The following is a 17,813-nucleotide window of genomic DNA, read 5'->3' on the forward strand; positions in this document are numbered from 1 at the left end:
CAGCACCCGGTGTTCTGGAAGAGTGCGGATGCCTGCCCGGCTTCCTCTGGTGTCTGATTACTCTGTTTGTCCGTGCGGTGCAAGTCTGATTTTCTCACATAGTACAGGGAGGGGGATTGAGAGAGCGCTGTGGATTCTGCACCAGTGTTTCCAGTTACGGGCTGGGACCCCACCCCACCACAGCGTAGCTGAAGGAGTAAAGCCAACACCTGCAGCGCCAGCATCCCATATGACCACCAGTTCCAATCTCGGTTGCCCCACTTCTGATCCAGCTCCCTGCTAATGCCCCTGGGAAAGCAGCAGAGGATGGCCCAAATGCTTGGGGCCCTGCACCCACGTGGGAGACCCAGAAGAAGCTCCTGGCTTCAGGCTGGCCCAGCCATCTGGGGAGTGAGCCAGAAGGTGGCAAATCTCTGTTGCTGTCTCTCCTCTCTATGTCCCTACCTCTCGAATAAATAAATCAGAGTTTACAAAAAAATTTTTAAACACTCCTAGAAGGAAATACCTGGGTAAATATGACCTCAGACTTCATCACAGCATCTTAGCTGTGATTCTGAAAGTATGAGGAACAAACAGGAAAATGGCTGCATTGATCATCCTCAAAACTTCAGAACTCTGTGCACCATGGACAGCTATGAAGGGAACAGAAAGACAACGAACACATTGGATGCAGATCTGGAAGCCACAGTAGGAAAAGCAAGGGTGCAACTCACTCAGCACAAGGGAAGGGAAGTGCAAATAATGCCAGAGAGAGGCACCCCCCATGCCACCTCACTGGTGACTTCTCGAAGACACAGTAGGCAGTGTGGTCAGGGTGTGGGGAAATCACAGCCCTGAGACGCGGCTGGAATGTGCAGGGTTCAGCCACTGTGTCAAGAGGCTTATAGTTCCTCAAAGCACCAGACCCAGTGTAGGCACAGCACAGAGCAACCCACCCCCTGCACGGAGGCAGGCGCTCCCGTTGACCCACATCCTGGCAAGGGTCAGGGTCAGGCGCAGCGCTCACCAGTGTGCTGAGTGCAGGCTCCGTGGAGTGTTCTCACCACCGAGGGCCAGGGGGAGGCTCTGACAACCACCCAGGGACTGTGCACACAGGCATCTGTCCAAGCACAGCCGGCCAGGGACAGGAGCCAGATGTGCACCGGTGATGCGGGGCTCAGGGAGCTGAGTCTTTGTCTCTGTAGGAACTCTGATGAGCCCCAGGAAGCTGTGAAGTGAGGATGTGTGGGGCTTAGGGGCACAGCCACACACAATGGGCCTTGCATAGCACCCTTCCCAGAAACACCCAGGGCTGGAAGCCCACAGAGCCCTGGGGCTGTGCAGGGCTGTGGAGGCCAGAGGGGGTCGTTGCATTTCTGCGTCTCTGCTGTGAACCCCACTGCATGCACGCTTTGCCAGCTCCTGTTTCTGGGAGGGGGACTTCCACTCAACCAGATGCAGGGCTAAGGAAAGGACAGATGCCTGTCCGTGCCTTGCCACATCACTGTCATCATCAACCGAGATGAATGGGGCCAGAAGCAAGGCATCCCACAGTGGAATAAGACTCGGCCATGAAACGAGTGAAACCCGGGTGTTTTCAAAAAACCGAGGCACTGCGGACACTGTGGAAGTGAAACAAGCCAGGCACAGAGGAGAACCCACACGGGAAGTCACTCAGAGGTGGGCTGTGAGGGACTCGGGGAGCAGCATGGTGGTCACCAGGGGAAGGCGTGGGTGCTGGGATCCTCAGGTCAGAGTGCAGAGCTACAGAATCACGTGGGAGAAGAGGTCTAGAGGTGTAGTGTGTGTCATGGCGACTGTAGTTAATAACACTCACGGCATGGGCAGCTGAAAATGCTTAAAACTGTGTCAGATGCTCCCACCACACAATAAGTCTGTGAGGTAATGCACACGTTATCTAGCTTGGGTTAGCTCTTCCACGTTTGTGTGCGTGTCTGTGTTGTGTGCTTGTGTGTTTGATGTTTACATGACAATTATACAGAAATACAACTTTTGAATATCAAAGCAATGATTTCTTTAAAAGGAGAAAGTTTGTCGACCTCTACTCTTCTCTTTCAGGCTCCTGTGATGAGCCCTGCCTGTTGTGGATCAGGGTCTGGGGTTAGTCAGGACAGAACATTTCCCTGCCATGTTGTTCCTCCTCCAGCATCCTCTTGATAAAGATCCAGTGAGCCCGGAGTGAAATGGCTTCCTGCCACAGCGCTGATGCAAGGGGTTCCAGGGAACCTTGGCTCTGGTCTGGGAAACCCCCGCATCTCTGCGGTCACCACCTGTAGTGGAATGAGAAGGCCATACCAAGATGGCCACACGCAAGTGAGCCTCAGTTACTCAGGAATGGCTTCGGAAGCCCCCTTGGAAGCCACCTGGAAATGGAGTAAGCCTGGCAACAGGATGTGATTGGTTAGGGCATAAACTGCCCATTGACTGGATTGGCTGCCTTGGCTATATAAGCTACTGTACCAACTGAAATAAACGAGTCTGTGGACTGCTCACCTCTGGTCTGCTTTCACCTGACTCCTGGGGTCTGTGTGGTGACTCTGCGCCTCTTGCCCCCACCATGCTCCTCCTCTCAGAACCAATCCACAGCAACAGCCACCATGGCAGCCCCCAGGTGTGGTGGCCCCCAGTGGTGCCCTGAGGTCATGGTCACAGGTAGGTGCCTCTCAGCCCCGCTGTGTCCTTGACAGAGACTCGCAGCTGGCTGTGCAGAGCCCTGTCCACAGCAGGGGTGTGCAGAGCAGCGTAGGAATGAAGCAGAGGGCACCTGGACTCGGGCAAGGATGCAACGAAAATGGCTTCTTGCCCCCTCACAAACTCAGCTCACGTCTGTTGCTGTGACTGGGCTCCAGCTCCTTGCTCAGGCAGGTCCTGGGGCCATGGTCTCCGGCTGGGCAGCTGGGTTCCTGCCTCCCAGGTGGGGTCATGGATAGAGCTCATGGCCCCTGGCGTTGGACCTGGTTCACCCCAGCCATCAGAGCATTCGGGGAGTGACCCAATGGATGGATCTGGCTTGCTCGCTCTCTCTCCGCCTCTCACAATTTCAGAATTTAAAAATAAAAAATCAGAAACTTGCGCAAAAGCCAGAGGTGACCCCACCCCGGGAGACACCGTGGGGATTTTGGCCTCGTCCTCACGGCGCCAGGGGTTTACTTGAGTTCTGTGGTCGGTGTTTGGAGAGAGTTTGTGTTGGGGCAGCTTGGGGAAGAGCTGGTCCCTGTGCCACAGGACAGGAGAGGAAACCCAGCCCCAGGGGTCGACCCCTGGAGCCAGAGCGGCCCTGCCTCAGTCCTGATGCTGTCTCTGAAATCCAGCCCTTTCATCTCCCCCAAGGCAAGTGCTCAGGCCCTGGGAGCACGAGCCGGGGCAGACAGGCGGGACCTTGTTCGCCATCACTTCCAGGGAGCACAGAAAACCTGCCTTCCTGTCCCCGCCCTCCCTCCTGTACCTGCAGGGTGAGGGCTGTGGTCCTCGAGGTTCTGTAGCTCAGAAAGGAGATGGAGCCCGTGCTCCCTTTTCCAGACGGGGGGCGGTGCTGTGCAGAGTCCCACGTCTCTCCATGGCTTAAGGCATTAAAGCGGGGGTCACAGAACCCCCATTCTCTCCCTCACCTCCCCTGCATGTGGATGGCACGGTGATCTCCCAGGGCTGCCCCGTGACTGCACCACTCGGTCTGATCCCCCTGTTCAGCAGCTTCAGAGGCACTGTGAACCCACCCAGACCCAGCCCTGTGGCATCCAGAGATGACAGGAGCTACCCAGGCCAGCAATGGACAGGAGCTCTGGGGAGGGAGCGGCGTGGTGTTGAAGCTGACAGACACTGAGGTTGTGTTGGGTAGGAAGTTGGGTAGGAGCTTATGTGTGTATGACAGGCCTAAAGAGAAGACGTCTACGTCCAGCTTATGCTGCATCTCAAAGTCATCCCGATGATGTTTCAGGGCAGCCCGGCCTTCGCATCCTGCCTGCCCCCTCCTACCTGATAACCTGCCAGGTGGAGGTCCCGCCCCTTCTGCCTGACAAATCTTCCACAATCTCCCAGATGCAGCCCAGTACCTGCATTTCAAACACCCTGCTCCGGATCCCCATTCTCTAGGGGGTCCTGCTCACCCTTCCTCTGAACCCAGGATGGCGCCAGCTAGGCTTCCTCCTGTCTGATACCTTCAGGGGAAAATCAGATAGGAGCTTCTTAATATTTACAGCCATAAAATCCTTTGTTTCAGGAGGAGATGTGTGAAGGCCCATCTCCTTAAAAACCCCCGGCCTCAACTGGACGGTGCGCTCAGCCCTCTGCCTCTCCGCTGAGCCACCGGCCTGCCCGCCCAGGTGTACTCTCTCCACTCAACCATGTAACCTCACTACCCCCCGACAATCTGAGTACTCTCAGGCACTCTCAGGCTCTGTCTGGAGAGGTGCCCATCTGTCCTTACGGATGTCCCTGACCTCGCGCACTACAGGGCGCTACCGCTGCTTCTGCTGCAGCGGGGAGCTCTGGTCAGAGCCCAGCGAGCCCCTGAATCTGGTGGTCACTTGTGAGACTGCCCGCTGCCGGGCTGTGGTGGGGGGCGGGGGGTGGGGGGCGGCCCAACCCAGCCAAGCTCTGCGGGTGTCAGAATGGGGGCTGCTTCCTCTGGGAGGAGCCTGTAGGAGAGGGAAGCCCAGCAGGGCATAGGTGCAGGGCTCCTACCGAGGACGGCACCCGGGTCCCTGGGACAGGGGAGAGAAGCAGGCCGGGCAGACAGAGAGGCTTGTCCTGTGGGAGGGCCGCTCCCACGGAGGGAAGGTGTCCGGGCCAGGGCGCTCCCTACAGCCGGGGACCTGTGTCTCAGACTGAAGCACTTGGTAGGATCTGCAGGAGGGCTCGTGACAAACACAGAGAGCTTTGGCCCCGAGTCACCGCAGCCTGGATCAGAAGGGCTGAGAGCTGCAAGCAGCCGAGTGTCCCCTGGGGAATGCGTGGCAAACGTGGGCTGCGCCGCATGCGAGGGAACGGGCTGAGCTTGCAAAAGAAGTTGAGACACGGGGCGAAGCTTAAAGCTGTTAAGATGCTGAATTCTATGTTATGTATGTTTCCCCCAAAGACATAAGCAAACGGCCGCCCCACCTGAGTCTCTCACTGGTGGCTCTGAGGTGGCCCCTGGCCATCGGCTGCCCCAGGCCGTGCTGGCGTTGTGGTCCTAGCTGCCAATCTCTGGGAACCCCCCGTGGACAGCAGCTCCCAGAGAGTCCGATCCTCACTCCTGGCACTGAGCGGCTGCACCTGGGAGCACGGCTGGGGAGGGCGCGTCTGTGGCTGGGGCAGGTGTGGGGGCAGGAGGAGGGTCTGAGGTTGCAGGGGTGGAGCCTGGGAGGCAGGAAGACACCGGCCACCTTCTCCTGCAGGAATGTACGACACGCCCACCCTATGGGTTCAACCAGGGCCCAGGGTTACCTCGGGAGAGAATGTGACCTTCTACTGCCGGCTAGAGACGGTGACCAACACCTTCTTCCTGCTCCGGGAAGGCGGGCCCAGCCACACACAGGGCAGCCACGGGGCGGTGCCAGCGGAGTTCCCCGGGGGCCCTGTGACCTGGGCACACACAGGCACGTACAGGTGTTTTGGCACCTATAGTGCCCATGTGTGGTCCTTCCCCAGTGAGCCCGTGAAGCTCCTGGTCACAGGTGAGGAAGCCCCCAACCCAGGTCCTCCCTGGGCTCCTAAAGAAACCCCAGGGTCATGTCGAAGGGACGTCCACCCCAGGGTGCCAGGGAAGGAGAATGGAGGGAGCAGAGGAAGCCCCCAGCCCCGACCTGTCCTCTTCATCTCCGTCTCCAGATGTGGGAGACCCCAGCCTGGAACCCACAGACCCCGCCCTTGCTCCTCATGATTAGCTTGCTCCCTCGCACTTGGGAGAGCTGGAGCCTTCCTGTGCGTGCCTGTGGGCGCCATGGTCTTCCCCGCCTGCACAGTGCAGTGCAGGTGCCCCAGGTGTGGTGGTGTTCAGTGCCCACAAGCCACCGGCAGTGAAACCCGCACCCTCCCTCTCATGCTGGTCCATATGCAGAATGCAGGTGCACTAGGGACATGATGAGAAGTTACCCAGAGGCTGTGTCCCTGGGCCTGTGACACGCAGGGAATCTTGTGTTTAAGACATGGGCGCAGTCTCCAGGAGACCTCACTGTGTGTATGGGAATATTCCAAATCCCAGGACAAGCCCATCTGGAGCACTTACTGTCCCTAGCATTTTGGATAAGGGACGGGCAACCCATACAGCTGTGCCCGTCACCCAGAAAAACATCTGGGGCATGAGCGTTCCGGCCAGAGTGGATGGAGCATCCGTGGGTGGGTGTCAGGAGAGAGAAATGTGTTATATGAGTGCAGTTCAGAGAGCTCATGGAAAGTGCAGGGGTAAAAGGACTGGGCCATCTTCTGCCGCTTTCCCAGGCACATTAGCAGGGAGCTGGAGAGAAGTGGAGCAGTGGGGACTCGAACCGGTGCCCATAAGGGGTGCTGGTGCTATAGGCGGAGGCTTTAGCCCATTACACCACAGCGCTGGCCCCATAAACTTCTCTTTTAACTCCGTGTCCCATGAAGTTTTAGAAGCCCCCTGGCATCGCACACAAGGACCGCTGGTGACCTGGAAGGGGGACCCTGGAGGGCTAAGCAGGGCTGCCTGGCTGGTCACACGCAGGAGACATCTGGGTGAACACTGGCCGACTGAGCCTGTTAGCCGCATGTTTCTCAGAATGAAGAGATTTCCAGAAAGAGAGGGGGCGACCCAGCAGTACCAGAAGCCAGGAAGGGGACCCGGTGACAAGGGACTGGCCAGGAGGCTGGTTGGAGGGGGTGGCTCAGGACACCCAGGGGACCACCAGGCTTTGGATTTGACGCCGTGTGTGGAGAAAGGCCCGCGTTTTGAGGGCGCAGAGCCCCCATCGGAGTGCGAGGCACGGAGACGCACACGCAATAGTGCAGCGCCGGCTTCTGCCTGGGTCCTGGGGGCCCCTGCCCACGGGGTGAGGATGCTGAGACCCCTGTGATGTGTGGGGTGGAGAGGCTGGGTGGGCGGAAGCCAACGTCGACTCTCCCTTCCCACAGCAGGCTCTCGGGAACCCCGTCTCGGAACCACAGTGTCCAGAGTCCAGGACGGTGAGTAGCCGGGCTCCCGCAGGGTGGGGGCAGGAGAAAGGTCTGGGAGGTGAGGGGAGAGGAGCGGGTGGGTGCAGTGCTGCATCCCATCAGCGGCCCCTCTGCCCCAGCCCCAGCCGCCTGGGATCACACCGCCCAGAACCTCCTGCGGATCGGCCTGGCTGTCCTGGTCCTGGTGGCTCTGACGTGGCTCCTGGCTGAAGACTGGCTCTGCAGATGGAGGACCCGGGAGGGAGCCGGCCGTGCCCAGGCCAGCATGGACTGTGACGTCTGTGCTGTGCCCCAGAGCGGGGGTCACCTGCACGGAGTGGGGGCGGGGGTGGAGGTGACGGCCTGCTGATGCAGATCCGCTCCTTGGCGTGTGCACCTGCTCAGCCACTGCTGCCCCACTCTGGTCTCCCCTGACAAAGCAAACAGCCCTGTCCTCCATAGCAAGGCTGCGGCTGAAACTTCATGCACACTCGCAGCGCAGCTTGGGTTTCCGTGAACTATTTGAGGTCGCTTCAGGGCTGCTTCCCATCATGGGCTTTATCCTGATCTCTCCCTCCCTTGGCCTGCGGGGTACCCCCCCAGTCTCTTTCCCACCACTGTACTCGAGTGCCACAGGCTGGGTGACGGACAGAGGCTCGTTTAGCTGCTACCCTGGAAGTTCAGTGATGATCACCAAGGGCGAGGATGGACCCTGGGACTCCCTGAGACCGGGGCTTCCCTCCTCCCCTCGTGCTGAGACCACAGCTCGGGACCCCAAACCCATCCTCCAGGGCCCTTTGTCCCCAATGAGGTGGGGAACGGAGTTATCCCGGTGGCCCTGGAGTCTGCAGCCCTGGCACAGCCCAAGTGCCGGAGCTTCTCCCACCCCGGCGGGGTCTCACTGACAGTGGTATGGTCCCACCAACGTGAGTGGGGTCTCACCATCCTGGCTGGGGTCCTACTGTTGTAGGTTTGGTGTCACTGACCTGGTGGGAGGGGTCTCACCATAGTGGGTGGGGTTCCACTGACCTGGGTGGGGTCTAACTATCTTGGTGGGGTCTCCCCGATATGGTTGGGGTGTCACCAACCTGTGTGGGAGAGGTCTCACCGATGTGGGTGGGGTCTCACTGCCCAAGTGCGATCTCACTGGTTGAATCCCTAGTGACAGAGAGACTGGCAGACTCAGGGGGTGGGGGTGAGGGTGGGGGCAGATGGGCCGCTTGGGGAGGGGGGCTCCTGTGCTGGATGCAGACGCTCTCAGAGTGGGCGGGGGCGGTGGAGCTGTGCTGTGAACGCCTAATGTGCCACTGTTCACCTTGAAGCCCTGAGTGTGGCGAATCTCCTGTTCTGTTTTGCCACAAAACCTGTCTCCAACAGTGACCCCCTAGGGAGCAGAAGTGTCCCTGGTTGAGGACCACTGTCACATTCTGTAACAGGGTTTCTGGAACCTTCCGTGTGGTGTGGTTTTGGCCAGGGCCTTCTGTGCACTGAGGCGTGGGTAGCAGCAGCCCACGAGCATCCCCAAGCACCACCCGGCGTCCCACAGGTGGCAAAGACCACCCCTGCTGAGCCCACGGACCCGAAGCGTCCCGGCCCGTATGCTGGTTTGCTCCAGATTCCAAAGGCTTCTTTCGGTCTTGCAAAGACAAGCCGTGGGCACAGGATCTGGGGAGCACTGGTTTCCTGGTCTGCCCCAGAGCCGCCCCGTGGACAGCCACTGAGTCCTCCCTCCCTGTGCCTCCCCGTCACCCGGATATGATCGCTGGTGGGGGATTTTAATTAAACTCCGGTGCTCATAGCGTCAGATGCTTCCGGTTCCCACTGCCAGGCCTTTGCGTGCAAGGAGCCCTGGCAGCAGGGAGCACACAGGGTCCTCCCTGAGAGGACCCTCCCTCTGGCCAAGGCCATTCTCTCTGAGCACGACAACGGGGCTGATCCCACCCAGAATGAAGGGCAAAGGCCCAGCTGGAGGCGGCGGGTTTTGGCCCGCCACACGGAGCGGCAGCAGCAGGTGGCTCTGCAGTGGCCCTCACACTGTGTCTGCAGGCACGTAGTGGGCGTGGACACCAGACGATAAACTGTGAGCCGTGCAGCCCAGCCTTAGCCTCCATGACTGGCACCTGAGTGCCTCTGGCAGCGCGAGGCTGAGCGAGGGCAGCCCCTCCTCCCAAATCACTGGGGTCGGGTGGGGCAGGTCTCCACGGGGGGCCCAAGGGATGCTGACAGGTGGCGGACCTGCTCTGTGGGTCAGCACTGTGCAGGGTAGGTTCTATGGGATATAAGTTATATTTAATGAAGCTCCTTAGAAAATATTAGAAGGGAAAGAACATTGCATAGAGCCGCTGGCAGATCCTCTCCAAACCAGCGCTTACAAAGGCAGTTCTGCTCCAAGACCCAGAAAATCCTCCCAGAAGCCCCAGAGCGAACATGGACGCCCAGAAACACCCAAGAGCAACCACGCTCAACTTAGAAGACAAACTTCCTTCGGGTTAGGATTGACTTCCGGCCTGTGCATGGTTGGGCCAAAGGAAGTGGACTTCCCCCGAGCTCTGTGATTGGCTCCCAGGATGCAGCAGGGGGCAGGACTTCCTGCTCAGGGGCCAAATGAGGTCGTCCCATCTTTAACAGGAGGTGGGCTCAGCCGTTGCTATGAGACCTGCTGACAACTCCTCGCCTGCCCTCAGACAAAGCCTTCCTAGTTCGGGGGTGGGGCTGAGGTACAACCCCACCCCCCAGGCCGCCCGGGGTATTGTGGGTATATGCGGCCATGGTGAGAGGTAGCCAATGGGCGCTCGGCTCTCAGTGACTCTGTCTCCCGCACCCTGTGGTTTCTGAGGCGCTGGGAGGAACCTTTCGCTCACCGGTGGCGTCTGCTCTCGGTTCTGGGACAGCTCCAGAGCCGGCGGGGGAGAGGCCGTCTCCTCGTCTCCCACGCGGGAGAGGTTGACGGCGGGGTCTGCAAAGCCTGAGGAGCCACGTCACGCTGGGCCCTCCTTGCTCGCGCGTGGACCTTCCAGCCCCGACCTGCGAGAGGGGACAAGGGCTTCAGTGGTCACAACGCGCCCACCGAAGGAAGCGCCTGGGAAATCCAGCCCAGGGCTCGGGGGCACTCCTCCTGCGGGGTGGGATTCAGTGGCTCCCCTGGCGATGGCATCCTCTCCCTCCTTGTTGGCGCTTGATTCTGTGTGAGAGATGCCCGTCCAGTCCCGCTCCCCTCTGTAGCAGGGTTTGTTCTCTGCGTGAGAGATGCCCATCCAGTCCCGCTCCCCTCTGTAGCAGGGTCTGTTCTCTCCATGAGAGATGCCCGTCTGGTCCCTCTCCCCTCTGTAGCAGGAGCTGTTCTCTGCGTGCAGCAGACGAAACCCTGTCTGGCAGTTACAGGGTGACCTGAGGGACGCAGGCCATCACAGGAAGAGCGAACACTGCATGGTTCTGAGAACTGACAATGAAACAAAAAATGACCTACATGAAGGATCTCTGTGGGTGAGATCCTGGTGGAAAGAAGGGACCATCAAAGAAGGATGCGCCTTTCTCTGAAGGGAAGAGAGAACTCCCACTTTGCTCATGGCCCTGTCTAAATACAGACAGTTTTTGTGGACTCAAAAGGCTTTATTTAAATAAAAAAAGAAAGATTATTTATTTATTTAAAGTCAGAGTTACATGGATATTGAAGGAGAGGCAGAGAGAGAGGTCTTCCATCCACTGGTGCCCAATTGGCTGCAGTGGCTGGAGCTGCACTGATCTGAAATCAAGAGCCAGGAGCTTCCTCTGGTCTTCCATGCAGGTGCAGGGCCCAAGCACTTGGGCCATCTTCTACTGCTTTCCCAGGCCATGGCAGAGAGCTGGATCAGAAGTGGAGTAGCCGGGATTCGAACTGATACCTATATGGAATGCCGGCACTTCAGGCAGTGGCCTAACCCACTATGCCACAGCGCCGGCCTCCAAAAGGCTCTCATAGCCAAGGCAGCTCATGTCAACAGCTCCGGATGATCACTGACATCATACATAAGAATGTTAATTGTTAAATCAACAACAGGAATCTCTGTGCACTGACTCCCCATGCAGGACCTCTGATCTTCATGAGTTGTATTATAAAAATTAACTGTAAAACTAGTTCTCCACACTGTGTGTGCATGTGTGTGTGTGTGCAAATTGTTGAAATATTTATTTAGTATAGAGTTGGTCTTAGTGTAAAATTGATTGGAGAGACTGGCGCTGTGGCACAGCAGTTTAACGCCCTGGCTGGATGCGCCGGCATCCTATATGGGCTCGGGTTCAAGTCCCGGCTGCTCCACTTCTGATCCAGCTCTCTGCTATGGCCTGGGAACTCAGTAGAAGACGGCCCGAGTGCTTGGGCCCCGGCACCCATTTGGGAGACCTAGAGGAAGCTCCTGGCTCCTTCCTTCAGATCGGAGCGGCTCCAGCTCTTGTGGCCAATTGGGCAGTGAACCAGTGAATGGAAGACCTCTCGCTCTGTCTCTCTCTGCTTCTCCTTCTCTCTGTGTGTAACTCTGACTTTCAACTAAATACATAAATCTTTAAAAAAATAAATTTGATAGAAAATGCATCTTAGTGGAGAATGGGACTGGGAGTGGGAGATGGTGGAGGAGGAGGAGTGAGAGTGTGGGAGGAATCTCTCTATTCCTAAAGTTGTACTTATGAAATTTGTATTCATTAAAGGAAAGGTTTCTTTGGGAGAAAAATAATAATTGAACCTGGGCTGGCGTTGTGACTCAGCGAGTGAAGGTGCTGCCTGAGACACCAGCATCCCACATGGGAGCACGGGTTCGAGTCCCAGCTGCTCCACAGCAAGCCAGTTCCCGGCTGATGCACTTGAGAAAGCAGCGGGAGAAGTCCATGTCTTGGGCACCTGCACCCATGTGGAAACCTGGATGGAGTTCCAAGCCCCTGACTACAGCTTGGTCTACCATAACCACTGCAGCCATCTGGGGAGTGGACCAGTGGATGGAAGACTACATCCCCCCACCCCGCTCCGGTACTCTGCCTTTCAAATATATAGATAAATAAATCTTTAACAAATAAATAAAAGGAACTGAATTCATGGGAATAGGAAGTTGCAGTAAATCCACCCACGTGACCTGTACTGGTGGGGATTGGCTCTAGGAACCTGTGCTGGGTGAGTCTGGTCATGGGACATCAAGGAGTCCCGGCACACAACTGCATGATGGCAGCTACTTCACTCTGGGCTCTGAACTCCGCCGTTCACTCCTGGGCTGGGAACGTCAGAGCTCGCTGCTGTTTTCCTATGAGAATATCCACCGGGGGCCGGGCGTCCTCCTGCAGTGGTGCAGACCTGCGTATCTAGGACTCTGCACGCACAAGCCGTGCAGCAAGAGTGCGATGAGGTCGGCAGCTGTCAGCTTCATTAGAATGTTGGGGGCGCCGGCGTACAGGCGACTGTGGCTGACCAAAACGTGCCCTGACACCTGACGATGCCGTGACTCGGGAATCCAACATTCTCCCTCAATCTAAACGCCAGGCTGCAAAGCTTCATGGGAATTCCTCACACATTTATTCAGGTAGGAAACACACATACACATGCATGCCCACACACTCCCAAATTTACATACACTGTTCCCGAGGACAGGAAAAAGGAACGTTTTATCAGGCAAGGAGAGAGTGCTATCAAAACCAGAGACGGAAACAGTCAGATGGGGAAATCCTGGGACGGATGCTCCCGTAAACTTAGACTCCCAAGAAAACGCTCACAAAGAATACTCGTTCCTATAAGAAGAGAGAATGCAGGGGACACGACCACACCGGTTGGTTGTTGGTGGTGAAGGCAGGCACCGGTCGCTTGGTACTAAAGAATCGATGGCGTTCAATACATTACCAGAAGAAACAGCTCATCAGACACAGACAAAGCTGTTTTTGTCTGAGAGATTTTGCATCCCCCTGTCAGTCATCACATCTTCTCTCCGGAACGTCAATTCAAGTGCTTTGCCCACTGCTCAAATGGGGCTTTTGTGTTTCTATGTAAATCACGAGTTTTGTTTCACTCCAGGCTGCTGGAGGTCTGGGCTCTGCTAAGTGGAGCTGTGTGGATCTCCCTTGGAGCGCTGACGGGAGTTCGTGTGTGGACCGCGATCTTGTGACCTGATGGTGACCAGTGAGGGCAGCTTCCGGTTGAGATGTTGGGTTGTCTTTAGGTAAGATGACGTCATCAGCAAAGAGAGGTAGTCTTAGGTAAGAAGATAACGTCATCAGGAGAGAGCCGACGTGGCTTCTTCCTTCCCAATTCGGACGCTTCTGAGGCTTCTTCTCGCCCACCTGCTCTGGCGAGGACTTGCAGGGCCGCGCAGAGCAGCAGTCAGGGTTCACGTTTCCTACAAGGTCCGCACTCTTCCTCTACGGAGACAGCGGCAAAGCAGCGCGCACTCCCCTCAGTGACGTCTGAGCACAGCATGTCAGCGTGCGCCTGCGCACTCACGTGTCGTCGTGTGTGCAGTATCCTGTCATCATGCGCGTGTGCAGTCCTGTCTTGTGCGCCTGTATAGTCACATGTTGAGCTGTGTCCGCGAGGCCCGTGGTGGTGTGCGCCTGCGCAATCCCTTGTTGACGTGCGCATGCGCAGTCCAGAGTCGGTGTGCATCTGCACGAGGCCGCCTCAGGTGAGTCCGTGTGCACCCACACGGGGAAGCTGAGGCTCAGGGCAGAGGGGTGTGTGAGGGGACGCAGTGAGGGCGCCTCCCCCGGGAGTCAGGGCAGGCGGCAGGGAGGGGGCGGCGCAGGTCCTGGGAGGCCTCAGGGCCCCGCAGCGGGGTGGTCGGGTCAGGGGAAGCTGTGGCTGAGGGGCGTGGGAGCGGCGTCCGCGGCGGAGGGGGCGTCCGGGCCTCCCCCGCCCTGGGTCGGGCCCGGGACCTCCGGGCCGGGCGGGAGCGGGGCTGTGCCCACCTGCGTCCTCCGGAAGTGGCCGGGCTGCGACCCCACAGGAGGGGCTGAGGGCGGGGACGACCCCGGGGCGCATCAGCCCACCTGAGGGGCGGCTCCGGGAGGTCCGTGTCCTTGGTGCTGGGTCCTGGCCCTGGGAGAGGAGGGCGGAGCCGGCTGACAGGGCGGGGCGGGCCCCCATCCCTGCAGGGAGCCTGTGCCCCTCATCTGGGGACTGAGGGCCTGGCTGGGGTGGGGGCGGTGCTCCTTCCTGTGGGGTGTGGACGCAACAGCCCTGTGATGCTGGGAGGACCCGGCCTCCGAGCGTCCACACCCGGTGTGTGTCCGTGCGGTGGGCGCTGTGCCGTGGCTGGCAGAGAGGACGCCATGACCCCCGCCCTCGTGGTCCTGCTCTGCCTGGGGAGACAGGAAGACGGGGAGGGGGGACCCTGCTCTGGGAGGGACCCCGCCCCGCCCACAGCCAGGCCCTGCTCCCTGGAGACCCCAGGCTCAGGAGCCCCGGGGAGGAGAGGACGGGCACAGGGGTAGGGGAAACCTCTCACGGGGAGCTCTCCTCCAGGGCTGTGCTGGCCCAGGACCCGAGTGCAGGCAGGTGAGCGTGCCCCCACTGTGCCGGGTCCCCCACCCCCACCCCATGGGACAAGGGCCACCCCGGGCAGCTGGGGTGGGGACAGCAGCCCTGTCTGGTGAGGAGGGCGTCTGGGAGGGTCCTGGCCTACGAGGGGATGTGGTCCTGGGACCCAGCCTCTGGTTTCCTTCCAGGGACCCTCCCCAGACCCAGCCTCTGGGCTGAGCCAGGCTCTGTGATCGCCCTGGGCAGGCCTGGGGCCCTGTGGTGTTGGGGACCCTGGAGGCCCAGGAGTGCCGTCTGTATAGGGAGGGAATTCCAGAGCCCTGGGACACACAGATGCCACTGGAGCCCGGAAACAAGGCCAAGTTCCCCACCCTCTCATGGCTGAGGTGTATGCGGGGCGCTACCGCTGTGTCTGCCTCAGCACTGCTGGCTGGTCAGAGCCCAGTGCCACCCTGGAGCTGGGGTGACAGTGAGGAAGCCACACCTGAGCAGGAGCTGGGTAGGTCACGGGGACGCTGAGAGGAGGTGTAGATGGGAATTGGGTGCGGGGCCTGGGCTCCTGGGCCAGACACCCAGAGTGAGGGCGGTGGGACTGCAGGGCAGGAGGGAGAAGGGTGTGGGCAGAGCCAGCATACAGCTCCGCCCCTCTTCCCTCCTGACCCAGCAGGGCCCTCAGTGGTCACTGCAGAGGGCCTGATGGGGTCACACAGGGACTCGGGGTCGGCCCAGCACCCTGGCCTGCAGCCCGGGCCAGGCTCTCACAGCCTGGATTTCAGGGTGGGCGAGGTCCATCCCACACGGGACGCTCACGGCCTCTCAGGCCCCGAGTCCTTCCCTGGGCTTGGGACGCCTTGCGTGTGGGGGCTCAGAAGGGTCACACGGGAACCGGTGCCCGGGAGACTGACGGGCGGGTGTCTGGGCACTGCTTAGCGGCCGCTCTGAAACAAGCATGCTTTCTGTGGGGGTGCCGCTAGCCGTCATACGGCCACCCTCCAGGAGCCCCGTGAGGTCTGTGATGCGGGCTGGGAAGAGACGCCCCCAGCTGCCTTCCGGGTGCCGGGGGCTCCTCCGTCAGGGCCCCGCTGTGCACCTCGGGTTCCTGCTGCGTAGTGATATGCAGGGAAGCAGAAGTCCAAACTCCATGGAGCCAAGCAGTTACTTAGGGCAAAGGGGGACTGGAGCAGCTTAGTCAGTGTGGGGCATGTGATTGGAGGGATGACAATGGAGCTAGAAGAGTTCATGTGGGGCCGGCACTGTACACACCACATTAAATCCCCAGCCTGCAGGGCCAACACCCCATAGGGCGTGGCTTTGAGTCCCAGCTGCTTCACTTCTGCTCTAGCTCCCTGCTAATGCACCTGGGAAAGCAGCAGAAGGTGGTCCAAGTCCCTGGTCCCCTGCACCCACACGGGAGATGGGGAAGACGATCCTGCTCATGGCATAGCCCTGGCTCAGGCCTTTGTGGCCATTTGGTGCGTGAACCAGCAGATGAAAGACTTTCTCTCTCTCTCTCTCTCTCTCTCTCTCTGTCTTGGTCTCTATCTAGCTCTGTAACTCTTTCAAACAAATGATTTTTTTAAGAAAACTAAAGTTGTACATATTGTGAATGTACTAAAAGTCAGCAAACTATACACTTTAAAGGGCTGGTTTTATGTTATTTGAATTTCAGCACAATAAAGAAGGAAAACTATGTTTCTTGGAACTAACTTACAATCCAACAGTTCGTCTCCTGCACATATAACCACAGGGATTGATGCAGGAACCCAAGCAGGTGTTTAGATCCATGGGTTCATAGCAGCCTCATTCACATGAGCCCAAAGATGCCAGCAACCAGAAGAAGCACAACAGATGAGTGCGTCCACAACAGGCGGTGTTTGTAGACACGGCTGATACTCTCCTGTTAGAAAAGAAGGAGGTTCTGGATAATCGTGGAGAAACCCTGAAGATATGACAATACAGAAATCAGCCGGTGTCACAGACACCATGCTCTGATTCTGCTCTGAGAGGTGCCCGGGGGTGCAGATTCAGAGGGCAGAACGTGGACTCGGGTGTGGGGAGGGAGCATGCAGGTGCCTGCTGAGTTGGTCTGGGGTTTCTGTCTCCACTAATGAAGATGTTTGTGACAGGTGCTGGTGGGTACACGACACAGTGAATGTGAGAGGCAGCTACAGCCGTGAGTTAAATTTCTGTTAGGTCTGTAATCTGTGCTCTGTGAATTTCAGCTCGATTAAGAAGGAAGACACAATTAGCAAAAACATTTTTACCACCTATTTTTCCCTTTAAATGAACACGTAATAATTTAGGAGGCGCAGTGTGGAATTCGAAGGTGTGCTCATCTCACCAGGGTGTTCCCATCTCGTCATGTCTTGTGTTTGAGGCCCCCAGCTCCTCTTGTCGAGTTGTTTACTAAAACACTCAACAGGGCTGGTGCTGTGGCTCACTTGGCTAATCCTCCGCCAGTGGCACCGGCACCCCAGATTCTAGTCCCGGTTGGGGCACCATGTAGTAGTCCCGGTTGTTCCTCTTCCAGTCCACTCTCTGCTGTGGCCTGGGTGGCAGCAGTTTTTGACCCAAGTGCTTGGGTCCTGGCACCCACATGGGAGACCGGTAAGAAGTACCCAGCTCCTCGCTTCGAATCAGCTCAGCACTGGCTGTAGCAGCCATTAGGGGAGTGAACCAAAGGAAGGAAAACCTTTCTCTCTGTCTATCCCTCACTGTCTATAACTCTACTTGTCAAACACACACAAACACACACACACACCCCAGGTTATGTGAATGACAGTTGCCTCCTTGTGCTCTGCAGACTAGAGCCATTCCTTCTATGTGATTACACTTTGGGACCTGTGGACCAAACCTCCCTCCATCTCTCCCACAAGACCCTTTGATGCATTATTGATCACCATCCTACTGTGCTGCTACAAGATCAACTTTTCTAACTTCCGCATAGAAGAGAGAACTTACATTGGATTCCTGGGAAGGCGTATTTCACTTCATCTTCTCCGGTCCCACCCATTTCTCCACAAATGACTGGGTTTCATTAACACATTTTTTTTTTTTGACAGGCAGAGTTAGATAGTGAGAGAGAGAGAAAGAGAGAAAGGTTTTCCTTCCGTTGGTTCACTTCATTAATGGTTGCTACGGCCGGCGGGCTGCGCCGATCTGAAGCCAGAAGCCAGGTGCTTCCTCCTGGTCTCTCATGTGGGTGCAGGGCCTGAGAACTTGGGCCATCCTCCAG

At 58.0% G+C, this 17,813-nt stretch overlaps 1 protein-coding gene and 1 pseudogene across 6 annotated transcripts in view; both read left to right on the top strand.

Annotated features, from left to right (window-relative positions):
* Positions 1-17,813, top strand: part of LOC103345057 (leukocyte immunoglobulin-like receptor subfamily A member 5) — a 33,790-nt gene that overhangs the window by 4,905 nt on the left and 11,072 nt on the right. The gene's annotated exons all lie outside the window — the stretch shown is intronic.
* LOC138846611 (natural cytotoxicity triggering receptor 1-like) lies at positions 3,476-8,072 on the top strand (annotated as a pseudogene).

The sequence above is a fragment of the Oryctolagus cuniculus genome, chromosome 18, assembly GCF_964237555.1.
Source record: "Oryctolagus cuniculus chromosome 18, mOryCun1.1, whole genome shotgun sequence".
NCBI classification, from domain to species: domain Eukaryota; kingdom Metazoa; phylum Chordata; class Mammalia; order Lagomorpha; family Leporidae; genus Oryctolagus; species Oryctolagus cuniculus.